General features: G+C 42.2%; 1 protein-coding gene and 1 pseudogene across 2 annotated transcripts in view; both read right to left on the reverse strand.

Annotated features, from left to right (window-relative positions):
• Window positions 1-17395, reverse strand: part of PRLR (prolactin receptor) — a 199551-nt gene that overhangs the window by 158142 nt on the left and 24014 nt on the right. The window lies entirely within an intron of this gene.
• LOC125436958 lies at window positions 3058-4251 on the reverse strand (annotated as a pseudogene).

The raw sequence follows: 17395 nt of genomic DNA on the forward strand, positions 1-17395 counted from the left end.
AAAATGGCACAGACATGACACTATCTGGAGTTCCAATCATGATACTTCTGCATCTGGTTTAAGTTTGGCCTTTCTTTCTTTCTTTCTTTCTTTCTTTCTTTCTTTCTTTCTTTCTTTCTTTCTTTCTTTCTTTCTTTCTTTCTTTCTTTCTTTCTTTCTTTCTTTCTTTCTGTCTGTCTGTCTGTCTGTCTGTCTGTCTGTTTGACTTTCTGTTTGTCTGTCTGTCTGTCTGTCTGTCTGTCTGTTTGTCTGTCCGTGCGTGCGTGCGTGCGTTCATTCGACTTAATAAACCGCTCTCCCCTGAAGGGCTCAGAGTGGTGTACAGATCAGAAAATAACAAAAAACAAAACATCGAAAAATAACATTAAAATACATAAAACCAATCAAATCAGTAGCAGCAATACCCACAATTTAGTGGATGGTATCCGGTGATGATATAGTAATAGCTAAATGTGCTGTTCTTGCTAATGCCTATAACTGATCAGTGGAGGCATAGCACGGACTTCTAGAAAATGTGGAAATAAGATGCCCTGAAACCGACTTCCCCTTTTAATCAAGAAGAATGGTAATATTCAGGTTCCTGCATATAACTTTACTGCATCTAATGAAACAATCTAATCCATTTTTGTTGCTCACCTGAAGCCATACAACTCAGATTCAAGAAAGCTTAGCAGGGAACCAGACTAATTGAACACCATAGGTGGATGGTTGTAAGAAAGAAAGGTAAGAAAAAAGCAATGACATGAAGAAGAAACCTGAAGCAGAAAAGAGTAATCTGGTTTTTTAGCCTTCTTGGCAAATTGCAAATCTATTTTCAATAAATCATGATTTGCATTAATCATGCATTTGTCACATAAATAAAAAGAGAGGTACATAATGCAGTGCAAATAGTTAATATAATGTTTACAATATTGTATCTTGTATCTTTAAAAGGTAAAGGAAATCCCCTGTGCCAGCGCTGGGTCATTACTGACCCGTGGGATAATATCACATCATGATGTTTACTAGGCAGACTGTGTTTGTGGGGTGGTTTGCCATTGTCTTCCCCAGTGATCTACACTTTACCCGCAGCAAGCTGGGTACCCATTTTACCAGCCTCAGAAGGATGAAGACCCAATCAGCGTTGAGTTGGCAACTTGAAAAACATCCCCAGTTTAGTGGTTTTTGAAAAACCCAGGTTGAGAGAAGTAAAATGGGCTGAATTAGTGTTGGGGAAGAGAGCTGTGCAACGTTCTCCCCCAAAACACTTTTTAATAACATCCTAAAGACGTTGTATTTATGCTGTGCGGAATCCACCTTTGTCTTCAGTCTGAGAAACATAAGGAAGCTCTGTTTTCTTGGCAACAGAATCTTCATGGCCTCAGCTATGAAATAATTACGATATTCTGCTTTCTGGTCTTTCACATTTTCCACTGCGCTCGAAATCCTTTTGCAAATAGTTGTCACGAAGAAAACAAGTTGTATAATCATACTGGTGTTCCCATAGGGCTTTACTATTCTTTACATAATGATAAAGGGCCTATCTTTTTTTTTGTTTTCATTACAAATTATGACAGAGAAAATACATGTGTTGCTTTATTGGCCCTCTTCCCAGCATGCAGAAAGCACTTTCTCAAATAGTCTGGAGCACATTTTCAGAAAATAATTCATTTCACAAATGCAAGGAAGGGAAAAGGTTTATGAGCCATTCTACAGTTATTATATCCAACAGAGGAATTAAGAGCTGGGAATAAGTGGGCTGTATATTTACTGTAAAAAGGTAACTGGATAGAAGCCGGTGTTTGGTTTTTATTTCAGCCCCATCACTGGAGCAGATGATTGCGCAGCCTCACTCACCTCTCAGGCCCCAAGAAGACAGAGGTCTTTCCAATGGTAAAATGTACAAAAAGATGCAGAAAGGCCTGTTGTCTTGGGAATGGCATCATGGGCACCATTCAGTAATGCGCCAATGAGACATGATTTGTATCTCCCAAAGCATGCCCAGTGCTTAGTTTTTTATGAACATATGAAGCTGCCTTATACCAAGCCAGCAGAGGCGTAGCTCCAAGGGAATGGGGGGGGGGTATGCTCCAGGCGCGCCCCCTGTGGGAGTGTGGCAAGGGCATTCTGGGGCGGGGATGGGGGCGTTCTGGGGCAGGGGCAAAGGATACTCCAGTGCACCAGGCGCCTTCCCCCCTTGCTACGCCTCTACAAGCCAGACACTTGATCCGTGTAGGCCCCTTCCGCAAATACAGAATAATGTATTTCCAATCCACTTTGCAGATGGATTTTACTGTGCGGGATAGCAAAATCCACTTGCAAACAATTGTGAAAGTGGATTGAAAGTGCATTATTCTGCATGTGTGGAAGGGGCCTCAGTGTTGTACTAGCTGTCATTCTCCGGCAGAGAAAGGCCTTTCCTAAACTCTTGCTCTCTGAGATCCTTTAACTGGAACTATCAGAAATTGTGAAGCTGATTATACTGAAGCAGACCATGGGTCTATCAATGTCAGTATTGGCTACCCAGGCTTAGTGACTCTCTAAGGCTAAGCTATAGGTCAGTGGTGGAGAACCTATGTCACGGGTGCCAGAGGTGGCACTCAGAGCCCTCTCTGTGGGCACACGCAAACAAAGTGCCCCCCACACACATCTAGGCTAACCTGGGCTACTGGGCTTGATTGTTAACTTAAGACCTAGTTTTGTGGAAGCAGTAACCCTGTTAAGCACTGTTAAACCCCACAGATTTTCATGCAAAGAACTAAAGCACAATCCTTTACCTGGGAGTAAGCTCGGATGCTGGCAATAGGGCTTGATTCTGAGTAAACCCTCCTAGGTCATGATTCACCCGTTAGAAAAGTTGCACGTTTGCTTCAAAGCAAAGCCACCGACTACTACTAAGCTTACTCCTGAGTAACGCACGCCTTTGAGCCACCTGTTTTTTCTAAACTAAAACCTCAGTATTTGGGTTAAATTGCCATGTTGGCACTTTGCGATAAATAAGTGGGTTTTGGGTTGTCATTTGGGCACTTGGCCTCAAAAAGGTTCGCCATCACTGCTATAGATCTTTCACATTCCCTACTATCTCATACTTCCCACTCGAGATGCCAGAGATTGAACCTGGGAACTTCTGAATGCAAAGAGGATATTCTGGACATTGAGCATCTGCTCATCCACTTCCTTCATGGACATTCTGCCCTGGAAAATGGCGGCCACTGTAAGATAGCGGCCGTGGCGCGGGTCGCAGGCTGCCATCATATTTTTGCATCGAACATCTTCTGGGTGAGCTCCAGTATCGTCAGGGCCTGATACTGCTGGCTGCCACGGCTAATGAGGGGAGCAAACCCGGGCATGAAGAAGTGCAGGCGAGAGAAGGTCACCATGTTGACTGCCAGTCTGCAGAGGGCAGCATTCAGTTGGCCAGGAAACCAGAGGCAGGTGGTCACCCCGCTCATTGTGGCAGAGACCAAACGGTTGAGGTTCCCGTAGGTGGGAGTGGTCAGTTTCAGTGTGTGGAAGCAGATATCATACAAGGCCTTGTTGTGAATGCAGTAGGTTTCACCTGTGTTCTCCACCAGCTGATAGATGGAGACGGTGGCATTGTATGGCTCAACTACTATGTCTGAAACCTTGGGAGATGGCATCACACTGAATGTGATCATGATCCAATCCAGGTACTCCTCCCTAATCTTGCTGATGAGGAGCGTTCCCATGCCAGAGCCAGCTCCGCCGCCCAAGGAATGGGTCAGCTGGAAGCCCTGTAGGCAGTCACAGCTCTCAGACTCCTTCATTACCACATCAAGCACAGAGTCTGCTAGCTCAGCACCCTCTGTGTAATGGCCCTTGGCCTAGTTCAGTGGTGGCGAACCTTTGGCACTCCAGATGTTATGGACTACAATTCCCATCAGCCCCTGCCGGCAAGGTCAATTGTAGTCCATAACATATGGAGGGCCAAAGGTTCGCCACCACGGGCCTAGTTGTTCCCAGCACCACTCTGGCCAAACACAAAGCTGTCAGATCTAAAGATCTGCCCAAAAGGTCCAGACCTGACCGAATCCATCATGCCAGGCTCCAAATGGACCAGGATGTCACGGAGTACAAACTTGTTACCAGTTGCTTCATTATAGTAAACATTGATTCTCTCTAGCTGCAGATCGATGTCTCCATGGTACCTGCTGGTGGGGCCGATACTGTTTCGTCATTGATGACCTCCCAGAACTTGGCGCCGATCTGGTTCCCGCATTGGCCGGCCTGGATGTGCACAATCTCATGCATTGCTTCGACTTGGCGCTGGGCACGCACGCACACACACACCCCAGCTGGCCCCCTTGACCGCCCCACCTGAGCAACTGCGCGTGCGCCCCGGCAGCAAGAACCATGAGGATATTCTCTCATTCAGCCACTGCTCTTCACATTATTGTTTGTAGGAAAGAATTGGGCAGGGGTACTTTGCTCACCCTTCAGTGAAGTTACTTCCAGATGTAACATTTTTGGACATTTTGAAACCATGGGGAATTTTTTTTCCAAAAAAAGGGGAGGGGTTTTTGAGAAAAAATGGGGGGGGGGAAATACTTGCATTCATCACAAGCACTGTCTAAACTTATTTTATTGGTGTAACACAAAATGTATGATTTATACATCAATTAGGCTGTTTGACATATTTGTGGCATTCAAAAGTATACATTCCTTATGCATGATTTATATATCAAAATATATTGTTGGACATAATTATGGCATTTAAAAATATACATTCCTTAGCTTTTTACAAGCAAAACTGCCAACACCTAACAGAAATAAAAAAAGACTTGCGGATTTCTGCACCCTATGCTAATGTATAGGTTTTGCCATGTAAATATAGGAACAGTTGAAAACTGATAAACCAATTTTCTAGTAAAAGAATGTGTATTGTTTAAGCAGAAACAGTCTCACACTCACAATGGGTCTAACAGCATCTATAGATATCAAGTTTAATTCTGTAATGCTGAACTCTTCATAAAGTATGCTGTCATCATACACATAACAGCATATTAAATGTGAATAAAATAAGTCCTATTTAAACAACAAATATATCCTTGAAAACATTGCATTTTCTACTAGACAGGTAATAATTGCAGCCACCTCTAAGAACTTCAAGGCCAAACTTGCTTGCTGGTCTGGGAAACCAGAAGGCCTGAGTTGCTGGCTAAAATGCAGACACATTACAGACCCTTTCTGTTCAACTTCATACAACAGTTCCAGAACATTTTTGATCCTGCCCCTTTACCTCGACGTTTATTCACACCCACCCCCTCCAAATGTTTCACAGCTGCCATGAAGGTTTTTAAAAAAATTTTTGCTTCTCTGTTGAAATAATGCTTCCTAGATTCATTGGTTCAATGCTCTGTAGCTCTGCTTAATTGATGCTTTGTAGATCCACACAAATAAACCAACAAACCACAAAATGATGAAAATAAGAGACAAGGGGGAAAGGACTAAGATCAGGGATGTGAGAAAATGGCACTGAAGGGGAAGTTTTCCACAGAGGTGTTGAAAACGGCAGCAGGAAAGATTTTAATATGACTGCACAGCAAGGGAAGAGGGCTCCGGAACATTTCGAACAAGAGAATAATTGTACAAGAGTTTTCAAATTAAATGCATGAAAAGCTGCTTGGAAAGATTTTGGGGACCAAAACAGAGGAAAGGTTTTATTTCCTGCCCCAAAATGTTTTAATTGATGTGTGTGTGGAAAAAGCCACAGCTGGAACTGAGCCCTAGATGTTGCCCAAACTTTTCCTCATAACTGTAAGATATGGATAAACATTTGCCTTTTCTTGTTTACAGTAACACACTGAAGCCCAGAGATTTTAATTCAGCCACGTCAGTCGGGCAGGTGAATGGGGAAAAGGTACTGATTGCTTTCAACTGGGAACCCCCCCCCCCGCCCCCCCGATTAGGGTCTACAGCAGCCTCTTGGAAACAAACACGCAAAGAACCTTCAGAGAAGAAAACCTTATGCAGTGTTCCTAGGTGGGGATGAAGGGGGAACAATGGGTCAGGAAACATTTAGAATCTTTACAGCATTGTGTATGCCTGCTGACTGATTCACAAGCTCATTTCCTCCATTGATTTTGCTGCACCTTACTGATTTAGGTGATACACTGCATTCCCAAATGAAACATTTTCTCAGCATTCAGATGGCACCGTCTTATAAATGAGACAGTACAATTCCTTACCCCACCCACTAGAACACATTCATTACTGTTCAGATTGCTACATAGAATGAGGCACACAAAAGATCAGGGTATGGAGTGTTTCCTGTTATGTAACAGATGCTCGACTTTTATGAACTATTTTTGAACTTATTTGCTAACCTCCCCCAAAGACTGAGATCTCCCTCACTGAGTAGGTTCTAATTCAGGAGCATTAGAGGAATACTTTGCTCACATGTTTTTATTAGAGTTGCCAGTTTCCAAGTAGGGTTGCCAAGTCTGGGCTCAGCAGTTCCTGGAGATCTGGGGTATGGAACCTAGGGAGGGAGTTTAGTGGGATATAATGCCATAAAGTCTATCCTACAGCAATTTTCTCCGGGGGAATTGACATTTGTGATAAATTGTAACCCTGGCAGATCTTCAGCCACTATCTGGTGGTTGGCAATACCTCCAGATATGGACTGCAGCTCTCCTAGTATTAAAGCTAACTACAGAGATCAGTCACCTTGGAGAAAATGGCTGCTTTGGAGGGTATATTAGAATCATAGAAGAGTTGGAAGAGACCCCAAGGGTCATCAAGTCCAACCCCCTGCCATACAGGAACACATAATTAAAGAACTCCTGACAGATGGCCATCCAGTCTCTGTTTAAAAACCTCCAAAGAAGGAGACTCATCACACTCCGAGGTGGTGCATTCCACTGTCAAGTAGTCCTTACTGTCAGGAAGTTTTTTCTGATGTTTAGGTGGAATCTCTTTTCCTTCACCTTCAACCCATTACTCCTGGTCCTAGTCTCTGGAGCAGCAGAAAACATGCTTGCTCCCTTATCGACATGACATCCCTTCAAATATCTAATCATGGCTATCATGTCATCTCTTAACCTTCTCTTCACCAAACTAAACATACCCAGCTCCCTAAGTCTCTCCTCGTGGGGCATGGATTCCAGGCCTTTTACCATTTTGGTTGCCCTCCTGTGGACCCATTCCAGCTTGTCAATATCCTTCTTGAATTGCGGTGCCCAGAACTGTACACAATATTCCAGGTGAGGTCTAACCAATGCAGAATAGAGAGGTACAATTACATCCCTCAATTTAGACACTGTTGATACAGCCCAGAATCGCATTGGCTTTCTTGGCTGCCACATCACACTGCTGACTCATGTTCAGTTTGTGGTCTACTATGGCATTATATCCCAGTGAAGTTCCTTCCCTCCCCAAATGTCACCCTCAGAAGACTCCACTCTCTAATAATAATTTCCAGGCATTTTCCAACGTTGAGTTGGCAACCCTAGTTTCTACCTGACAGAATAAGATCTCCTCCATGTACTCTCACCTGTTGAGGCAAGGTGGATGGCCACAATGGAAAGGTGGCATCACACTTACACAATCCCACCCTGAGGAGATTTGATTGGCACTTAGCCTTGGTGGTTATAGGTACCAAACTAAAACATTCCTTTTCAGCCAGACCTTTAAATGAGATGGTTTTTTAAAAAAGTATTTATAGTTACAAGCTGGGATTTTGTGGGTTTCTATTGTTGGGGCTGTTCATTTATTTTAAAGATTTTTCAAAACATATTTTAGCCTCAATACTGAATTGCATTATCATGTTTTTATTATTGTAAGTAACCATGTGAATCTGTAAGGGTTGAAAGTTCAAGATACAAAAATTTAAACAAATGTAAATAATAAATACGTTTCTTTTAAAAGAGCAAAGTGCTCCCAGGTTACTATTTGTTCCGCTACCCACACATACCCTGCCTTTTTACAAATCTTTTGTGTTCATTCATTAATTCACTTCCTGTTTGTGAATTGGGTACTCTTGCATTGGTGAGTAAATCCATTCAGGGGGACGGGAGACTGTGCAGACAAAATTCCTAGGGCTCAAATCGGCTGGAGATCCCCTGAAACTAGTGTCATGTTGTAGTCCTGGGATGAATTTTGTTTTTAACTGCTAGTGCAGTTCTGCACCGCAGGCACTAGAGGCACAAGGAATGAAGAACACTGGACACATGTTGCCCTGACTCTACTGGCCCGCCCTTTCTGCAACATTTACTAGGAGGCTGAGGTAACTCCGTGCTTCTCGGATCCTGTTAAATGCACCAGCCATTGAAGCAAGGCAACACCAACCAGGAAAGCTCCAGTGACTGCCAGGATGTAGCCTCCTAATTCGTTGTTATGTTCAGACGTCTGTGGTCTCCCTCTTTCTACAGTTCCGCCCTAGTTTTGTTTGCACAGCCAAATTTTGCACAGAGGCACCCCTACTGGTCTGGTAGCACTTCCCCCAGTTTGTCTAACTCTTTTCCACGCTTCTCTCCTGCTTTGTTTCACTCTCTTCCTTTCCTAATTTGCTGTTCCCCTATCCCCACTTCTATTTTTTTTTCTCACCACCATTTTCTAGTCTTGGTCTCAACTCCTGCTTATCCATCCTGGTTGGTAACTTAGAATACATTCATTCATTCATTCATTCATTCATTCATTCATTCATTCATTCATTCATTCATTCATTCATTCATTCATTCATTGGACTTTTATACCGCCCCATCCCCAAAGGGTTCTGGGCGGTGTACAGTATAAAATATATCAATATAAATAAATGGCTAAAACCTTTAAAACAGCGATAACAATAGTAATAACAATAATAGAGACGTCCGGCCAACCCCATTTTTTAAATTCTCCCCAGATTTAATAGTAGTAAACAGCAAACCTTTGTTAATATTATGAATAGAAAGGTGGAGTTAATATTCCCTCATAATCTATCAAGATAGTAAAAGGATGCTTGCCTTACCCTCCCTTTGGCACGCATGATAATATAGTGTTAATCTGCTGCAGGAAGGCCACAGCTGAAATGTGAATGGAGCTCAGTATCCCCTTAAGCCAAGAGTGCAACCACTTAAGCCTAATCATTCAAATAGATTTATGCAGATTTTACAGACTACTGCATTTTACAGTCTTCATATTATGACACTTTCTGAAACAGTAAGTGGATGTATTTTAGCTCCTTTCAATATTATAATGTACTTTCACTACTGTATTTCAATGTACATTATAATGTACTGTAATGTACATTATAACGTAGCACTTTAGCTAATATGTATAATTATATATATACACATAATACTTTCCACATGGCATTTTTTCCCACTGTTGATGCCAGTCTATTGTACATAATTGCTTGCAGATGTTGTACAGAATACAGTATCACAGCTCACCTATATATTATGTGTGCCCTAACTCACAGTACAAATCACTCCTGAGAAGTATCGTTCAAAAGGGCTACGGGGTTGGTATCCACTCTTCTAGCACAGTCCATCCTGCACTGTATTCTCTAGTCAAAACTGCCACAGGGAGAGGGGCGATCGGCCTTGCTCTGGGGATTTACCTGTCACAATCAGTATTCATGGAGAGTGGGGCAAATAGGGACACTGGCCCTAGAGGGAATGCTGAAACCTCTCTTCCTTCCACGCTGTGCTTGTGAGAAGAAACCAGCTTTGCAGCATTTGGAACAATAGTTTCCAGATGCACATACTGCAAGTTGAGTCTGGGGAGCCAGATGTGACTCGAGTCACACATGTTGCTCAGCCAGTTTGTCATTACTGGTGGATGATTGGTCCGTATTTATTTATTCTTTATTCTTTAGGCTTTCATACCACCCTATCCCCGACGGTGCACAACATGTAAGCATAATACAATCATAAGATAGCTAAAAACCTTTAAAAGCAGCGATAAAAGCAATAAAAGCTAAGTATAATAAATATAATAAATACAAGTATAAATATAAGTGGCGTCCAACAGCTCCATTTTCAAAGTCCTCTCCCCAAAAGGGAGGGACAGCGAGTCCTATTAGGTGACAAACGGCCCAGATGTAAGGGGCCAAAAGGGGGGGGGCACCATCAGCGGCCGGTTCCTCCAAAGGCCCGGCGGAACAGCTCCGTCTTACAGGCCCTGCGGAACTCACCAAGGTCCCGCAGGGCCCGGGCAGCTGGAGGGAGAGCGTTCCACCAGGCCGGGGCCAGAGCCGTAAAGGCCCTGGCCCGCGTGGAGGCCAGCTGCATCATCGAGGGGCCAGGAACCACCAGTAGGTTGGCCTCAACTGATCGAAGAAGCCGTACAGGGACATATGGGGTGATGAGGTCTCAAAGATAAGACAGCTCCTTTTATGAAGCTACTTGCCTTTTTTTCACAAATAGAGCGGCTGAGATGTACCTTGCTGCCCGGGGTTGGGATAGGGAGAGGGGCAGTCTTAGCGTCGGCATCCAGCCCAGCATGGGGCTAAGATGCCCAGCTACTGACGTGAGCAAGTGACGTGCCTGGAGGAGGCAGGGCCGTGGCCTTATATGGGCAGGGCAGGCCACGCCTCAAGAGAAGCGCCAACAACTTCTCTTACCCTCCTCCCCTCGTGGATCTGAGTTTTTTGTTGTTGTCATTCTGATTACGGGGATTGTTGTTGTTATCTGCATTTCATCTGTCACAGCCGGGCGGGTTGTGCATGGGGACTGATCCATTCAGGGGAGGACGGGCCTTCGTGCTGGCTCTCCCTATTTGGTGGGGACCTCCATAAGAGGCCTGGGGGGTGGAGCAAGGCTGTAAACCACATGCCCAGGCAGGGCTGCTGTTGGCTCGCGCCCCCTGGCAGCAAGGGGAATTCATCCAGAGGCCAGCGCCCAGATGGCTCCCATTATCTTGCTGCTCTGGGCGTTGGTGTTTTCCCCCATGCATCAGGCTGGGGGGAAGTTATTACTGCTGGACAGCAGACATGCTGCCCAATGCCATATCCATCCCCTATGCTGTGCCTCTGCTTCCTTTTGCCAGCAGACTAATAAAACAGCTGTAGCCAAACTTTACCCACACAATGGGGTTTTCTTTTCTTTTTTCCTTAAATCTTTTTTAATTATTTTATCTTTTAGGAATACATATTAATTGGCAGACAATCTGACTTAAAGTGGTTCCAGTAACAACAGAATATGATCTGCCATAAAAATGATAAACAATGTACTTAACATTTGCAAATTTTGTACTAACCACTGTTTTTAAAGGGGGATTTAGTAACTTATTTGTACTGAAATTTAATTGTTTAGTTTGATTGTGTTTAGTTGTACTATGATTTAATTTTGTTGTACACCGCCCAGAGCCCTTCGGGGATAGGGCGGTATATAAAACTAAACAACAAACAAACAAACAAACAAATAAATAAATAGTTGCATAAGAAAAAGTGGTTTAAGATTCTAGTACATAAATATAGTGTGAAATATATACATACACACATACACAAACGTACATAGATACAAAATGATAATAAATAGGTTAATAATAAGGTTGGGTGCTGTGTGGTTTCCGGGCTGTATGGCCGTGTTCTAGCAGCATTCTCTCCTGACGTTTCGCCTGCATCTGTGGCTGGCATCTTCAGAGGATCTGATTGGGTTGGGTTGTGCCTTTTAAAAGGAAAGAATAATGCTCAATTCTCATTCTTCTCACCAGCAATCAGCTTAGCCTTTTTTAACTTCAGTGACAAAGCTTGTAATTGACCTGCCGCCCTTGTTCATCTTTTCAAGCTGTAAGTAGTGCTGCAGTAACAGACTTTGTTTTCTTGATTCTCTCCTAGCCAGGATACCTACGCCTCTGTTTCTTAATGAGGTCATCTTTTCCGATGACAATGGCTTTTGATTAATGGAGGTGCTTAGATTTTTCATGGGGGAGTTTAAAAAAAGAAGGGATAAGAAAAGAAACAAAGATTTAAAAAATTCAGAGGAAGGATTTGTTCCTTAGCCAGTTTTTTTTCTTAATTGAACCTCTGCACTCATCTGCCTCCTGTATACACTAGGATAGATCACAGTACTAGAAAATGAAAAGCTAGTTAAATTAAAAGATGCTGTGAATTTAAAATAGGTTACAAATATATACACAAAATAAAATATAATGGACGCCAGCAACCACGATTAAAAAGTATCAGCAGCTGCAATTAGCCACGACAGCTAAATGGAACTTCGTACATTCACCAGTTGATGCCAGTTAAAAGCCCTTCAAAACACATTTGCATGCATTTATAGGCTTGCTATTTTCCCAAGGATTTAAATTCTTAAAGATGTGCTCCAGAGAGTAAAATAGGATACTTTCATTTCCCAAAGTACACCATAACCCTTAATAACAAACAAGGGCCTATATGACAGAGATCGTACTGGGATACAACACAGGTCTCAGCAAACAGATCTGTTGACACAGTGGTAAATATGGGTGGCGTGGAGGAGCCGGGAAATAAAGCTGGTTCACCAAATTGGAATCCACCATCCACCACTCATGCAGAGGAGAGAAGAATCAAACCGGGTTCTCCAGATTAAAGTCCTCCTGCTTTTAACCACTACAACAGCTACACGAGAGCTGGAGACAATCACACAGAGGAACCCCAAGGACAGAAGAAGAAGAAGAAGAAGAAGAAGAAGAAGAAGAAGAAGAAGAAGAAGAAGAAGAAGAAGAAGAAGAAGAAGAAGAAGAAGAAGAAGAAGAAGAAGAAGAAGAAAAAGAGGAGGAGGAGGAGGAGTTTGGATTTATATCCCCCTTTTCTCTCCTGCAGGAGACTCAAAGGGGCTGACAATCTCCTTGCCCTTCCCCCCTCACAACAAACACCCTGTGAGGTAGGTGGGGCTGAGAGAGCTCCGAGAAGCTGTGACTAGCCCAAGGTCACCCAGCTGGCGTGTTTGGGAATGCACAGGCTAATCTGAATTCCCCAGATAAGCCTCCACAGCTCAGGTGGCAGAGCTGGGAATCAAACCCGGTTCCTCCAGATTAGATACACGATAATTTAAAAAAAACACATTTGGAAAGGGAATGAAAGAGAATAAAGACAACACTGTGGTGGCAACTACTGCAGACACAGCTGGATTTTCACTGGCCAGTCAGAAGCCCTGCTGGGCAACAGCCTCACTTGGTCCAGCCCACTTTTGGAAAAAAACTTGGTGGGTGTCAGAAAAGGTGTCAGCAGGCATCATAGCACCAACAGTACCAGGTTGGGGACCCCTGTCACAGGACAATAGATATTTAGGGTGTCAACCACTTATTTTGTGCATTTGTAAAGTGCTGTCTTTTTAAATATGCTCAGGTTTGTACAAAGTACTGCAATCAGCATTGCTTCATTGAGCGTTCCTAAGTTAAACTCCCCCACATTTGAGCAAATGTCTAACAAGCAGGCTTCGGGCAAGCCAGAGTCTCTGGAGATTAAGTAACACTGTAAAAACCGTCAGGCCAAAGCTGAGTTTGCAAGAACCTGAGCAAGAGCAAACTTCACTATTGTGAACTGTAAGGTTGTGTCTTTGTTATAGTTGGGAGTTTGGCCTTGGAGGGGATTCCTATGCTACGCTGGGCTGAATACCCAGAATGTCTGTTATAATTTGCTTAACCTTGCTTTCTGTCTGCGTGATATGGCACTGTGTGAAACTGCTTTTGGTTCATTAGGTGGGAATTACTAGTTGTTTATGTTCAGGCCTAGGCAGGAATTAGAGGCCCATAAAAGCGGCTGTTCGGGAAAGGGGGGTTCAGAATCTGCATTGCCTGTAGACGATCATGAAAGCCAGCTCATTAAAGAACTATTAAAGGTTACTTTTGGACTGGACCTTGCTGATTCCTTACATGAACTGACACAACTGTTGGGTCAAAGTTGAGCCTGTAAGAGCCTGAAAACTCTCCAGGGTCACACAAATTGCATCTGGAAGACTACCATCCTAAACAAAATGCCCTTTGACTTCAGTGGACTTAGAATGGTGTAACTCTGCTTCGGACAACACGGGAACTGTTAGTTCAAATTAATATAAAAAAGCTCCAGTGAATTAAAATATTAATTGAATAAAATCAAGGTTTAGGCATTAAGAGAGTGATACATTACATTTACGACTTCTCATTGCTTGTTGTAAGAATACAGCAACTGAGTCTGTTATATCTGTATCCTGGGCAGTCATAAATAAAAATACTTTACAGTCATCAGAGTGCCATTTCGTACTCCTAAGCAATGGGGTTATAAGCTTGGACAGGATAATTGTATTGTATTGTATTGTATTGTATTGTATTGTATTGTATTGTATTGTATTGTATTGTATTGTATTGTATTGTATTGTATTATTCGTTTTATACCCCACCCTCCCCCACAGGGCTCAGGGTGGTGAATAACAACCATATAAACCGCAAACAACAATAATCATAATATCAAAGCAACAACTTCAAATAAACATGGTATCCTGAATAGCAAAAGCATCAGTAATCATAGCATAACAACATAATAATATAACATCATAAACGTAATAATATAACATCATAAACAGCAAAAAAACAGTAATTATAACATCATAAATAAGCAACATAGATACACACAAATGACAACTTTCCCTTCTATAGCCAGACTATAAAACATAATGACCTAAGACTACACATCTATACAGTTCACAGTAGTGTCAATATAGTAAACAAAGGCCAGTGAGTAACCTAAAACAACATCTCATCACTACACTAATTCTAACACATAATCCAGCTATGTTATCTGGTAAAATGACCAGTGCAGGAAAACATGTGCCTCCGATTCAATATGGTTCTGCGAGTGGAATTTTCTGCGAGTGGAATTTTCTGCGAGTGGAATTTTCTGGAATCTCCCACAATTTTGGTGAGGGTAGCACATTTACACTTCAATCCGGGGGAGGCTCAAATCAACTGGTAGAGGGGGTGCAGGCCTATGTCAGTGGATTTGTCTCCCCGGGGTACTTGCTCCGGCAAAGGGGCAAACCCACCAGCGAGCAGATGCCATGACCATTTGGGACGGCCGAGCACAACACTAGATACCATGTCAGTGCTCCCATGCCACACCTGGTCCCACTGGCCCAGAGAAGGTGTGCTGGAAGTTCTTTCTGGAGGTGGGGTTGAAGTTAGTTGCTTCTAACTGGGCTTTGCTGCCTGGAACCTGGTGTCCGAGGCCTTGAACTTACACTGTCCAAAAGGGTGGTGTAAAGTTTGTTTAGCCCTATGGGTTGTTTTTTTTTTTTTAACTGCTCCCCCACACCACTTGAAAGCCCACTAGAAGTGGTGGTGTGGCACCATACCCAGCCACCTCAGGTTTTGGATTGGGCTGCCCTCTCCGTAGTTCTTTTATTAGCAAAGCTACACAGGAGATGTCCGCAAAATGTAATATAGATATTTAAAAACTCTCCTCAACATCACAGAAGGCTTTGAATGAAATCAGGATATAACGTAGCCCAGTATGACTGAGAATGTGGGGGGGGGACCCAAACCCCAACTATTTACATGTCCTTCTCCAGTGTATTAAGGCTGTGTATAAGCAACAGTCACAGGTTGTTTAAGAGGTTGTAAAAATCTCTGAGGCTTCAGGTGTGTATTATGCAAGCAGCCACAATTAAAAGTTATTTTCCGTTATGGATATGCCAAGAAGGTCATCGTAGCCAGGGCCTTAAAGAAGAAACCCATGCTCCATAGCTTGGAAAGGCACCTTAATTTAGGCATTGCAAACAGAGGCAAGAGAATTACAACTATAAGTAGTAGATTTATTAACAGCTGTTAGCTATGACAGTTGAATGGAACTGCCCTCAACAGGGATAATACACTTTGAATGCCAGGTGTGAAGGATAACTGACAGGGAAGGTACAGGGTGTTGTATTAGGAGGAGATGGCAATCTCTTGCAAACTGGCTGTCTTGAATTTGATGCTAATCAAATGTCGTGTATTCAGAGAGAGGGAGGGAGACAGAAAAAGAGAGGCTATTTCTAATCACTAGCACTTTTGTACACACACTGAAAAATGCACTTTCAATCTACTTTTGATGTACTTTGCAACTGGTTTTGACTGTGAGCTGTCAAAATCCACTTGCAAATTATCACTAGAGTGCATTAGTGGACTAAAAGTGTGTTATTCAGCATGTGTAAAAGGTGCACAGAGATTATAAACTTCAACATGTCAGAAAGATTTACCTTGAAAAATATATCTAACAATCCTATCAATTGAGAGCTTTTGAGGGGACCTGGTAATAATACTGGATGATCTAGTACAAAAGGTGGAAAGATTGCTAAATAAAATGCAAGAATTTGGAAATCAGGCAGTTCAAGTTAAATGAAAGTGAAACAAAAATCTTAACAAAAACATGTGTCAAGAATTACAAAATAAATTATCCCAGTTGTCAGGATTTATGGTGGTTTAAAAAGTTAAGCATTTGGGAGTGTGGTTGACTAATAAAATGTTTACTATTTCAAAATAACTATGTAAAAGTATGGAATGAAGTACAGGAAGATCTGTTGAGATGGAATAGAATGAATTTATTTTTGCAGGAGAAGATACCTGTGATAAAAATGAATGTGGTTCCCAGAATGTTATTTCTCTTCCAGGTGCTGCCGACAATTAACACCGCAACATGTTTTACACAATGGCAAAAACATATTAGCAATTTTGTTTGGCAAGCCAAGAAACCAAGAATAAAATATAAAAATTTGAAAGATGCAAAAGAGAGGAAGTTTGGCATTGCAAAATCTAAAATTGTATTTTGAAGCAACTGCATTGGTGTGGATTAGAGAATAATACTGAAAAATGCTAATCTGTTGGATTTGGAGGTGGTTGATAGAAGATTTAAATGGCATGGTCATCTGTGGTATGATAAAATAAAAATTCACCAAAAAATTAATTGTTGTGTTAGAAAGAGTCTGCTCTGGGTAGGGTTGAGCTATAAAAGGTTTATTGCAAGTGAAATTCCTTTATGGTTGTCCCCAATCAAAGCATTTTCAAGAAAAGAATGAATGTACAGGAGAAATGGCTAACTTGCAGAGAATTGTTGACATTCCAGAACGAGAAATGGGAGCTTAAACTATTGGATGAATAAAAAGATATGGTGAAAAATTGGTTCCACCACTATCAATTACGAGAACATTCAAAGCAGACAACAAAAATACAGGTTTTTTTCATGCAGATGGCAGAACTCGAAAGTGACCTATGCATAAATGATGATAAACTGATTACTAAAATGTATCACTGGGATACGGAGGAAGAGGGTGTAAAATTGGTGATGGTAAAATGGGCTAGAAATGCAAGGAGAAACATACAAATGGAACAATGGGAAAGATTATGGAAAAAAAGATTTTAAATTTATCATTTGTTATAATCTGAAAGAAAATTTCTATAAAATAATGTATAGATGGTTTTTAACACATAGATGGTATGTCTAAAATGTATAAAGAGTTATCAAACAAATGCTGGGAATGTC

Source organism: Sphaerodactylus townsendi, linkage group LG07 (genome assembly GCF_021028975.2).
Source record: "Sphaerodactylus townsendi isolate TG3544 linkage group LG07, MPM_Stown_v2.3, whole genome shotgun sequence".
NCBI lineage: Eukaryota > Metazoa > Chordata > Lepidosauria > Squamata > Sphaerodactylidae > Sphaerodactylus > Sphaerodactylus townsendi.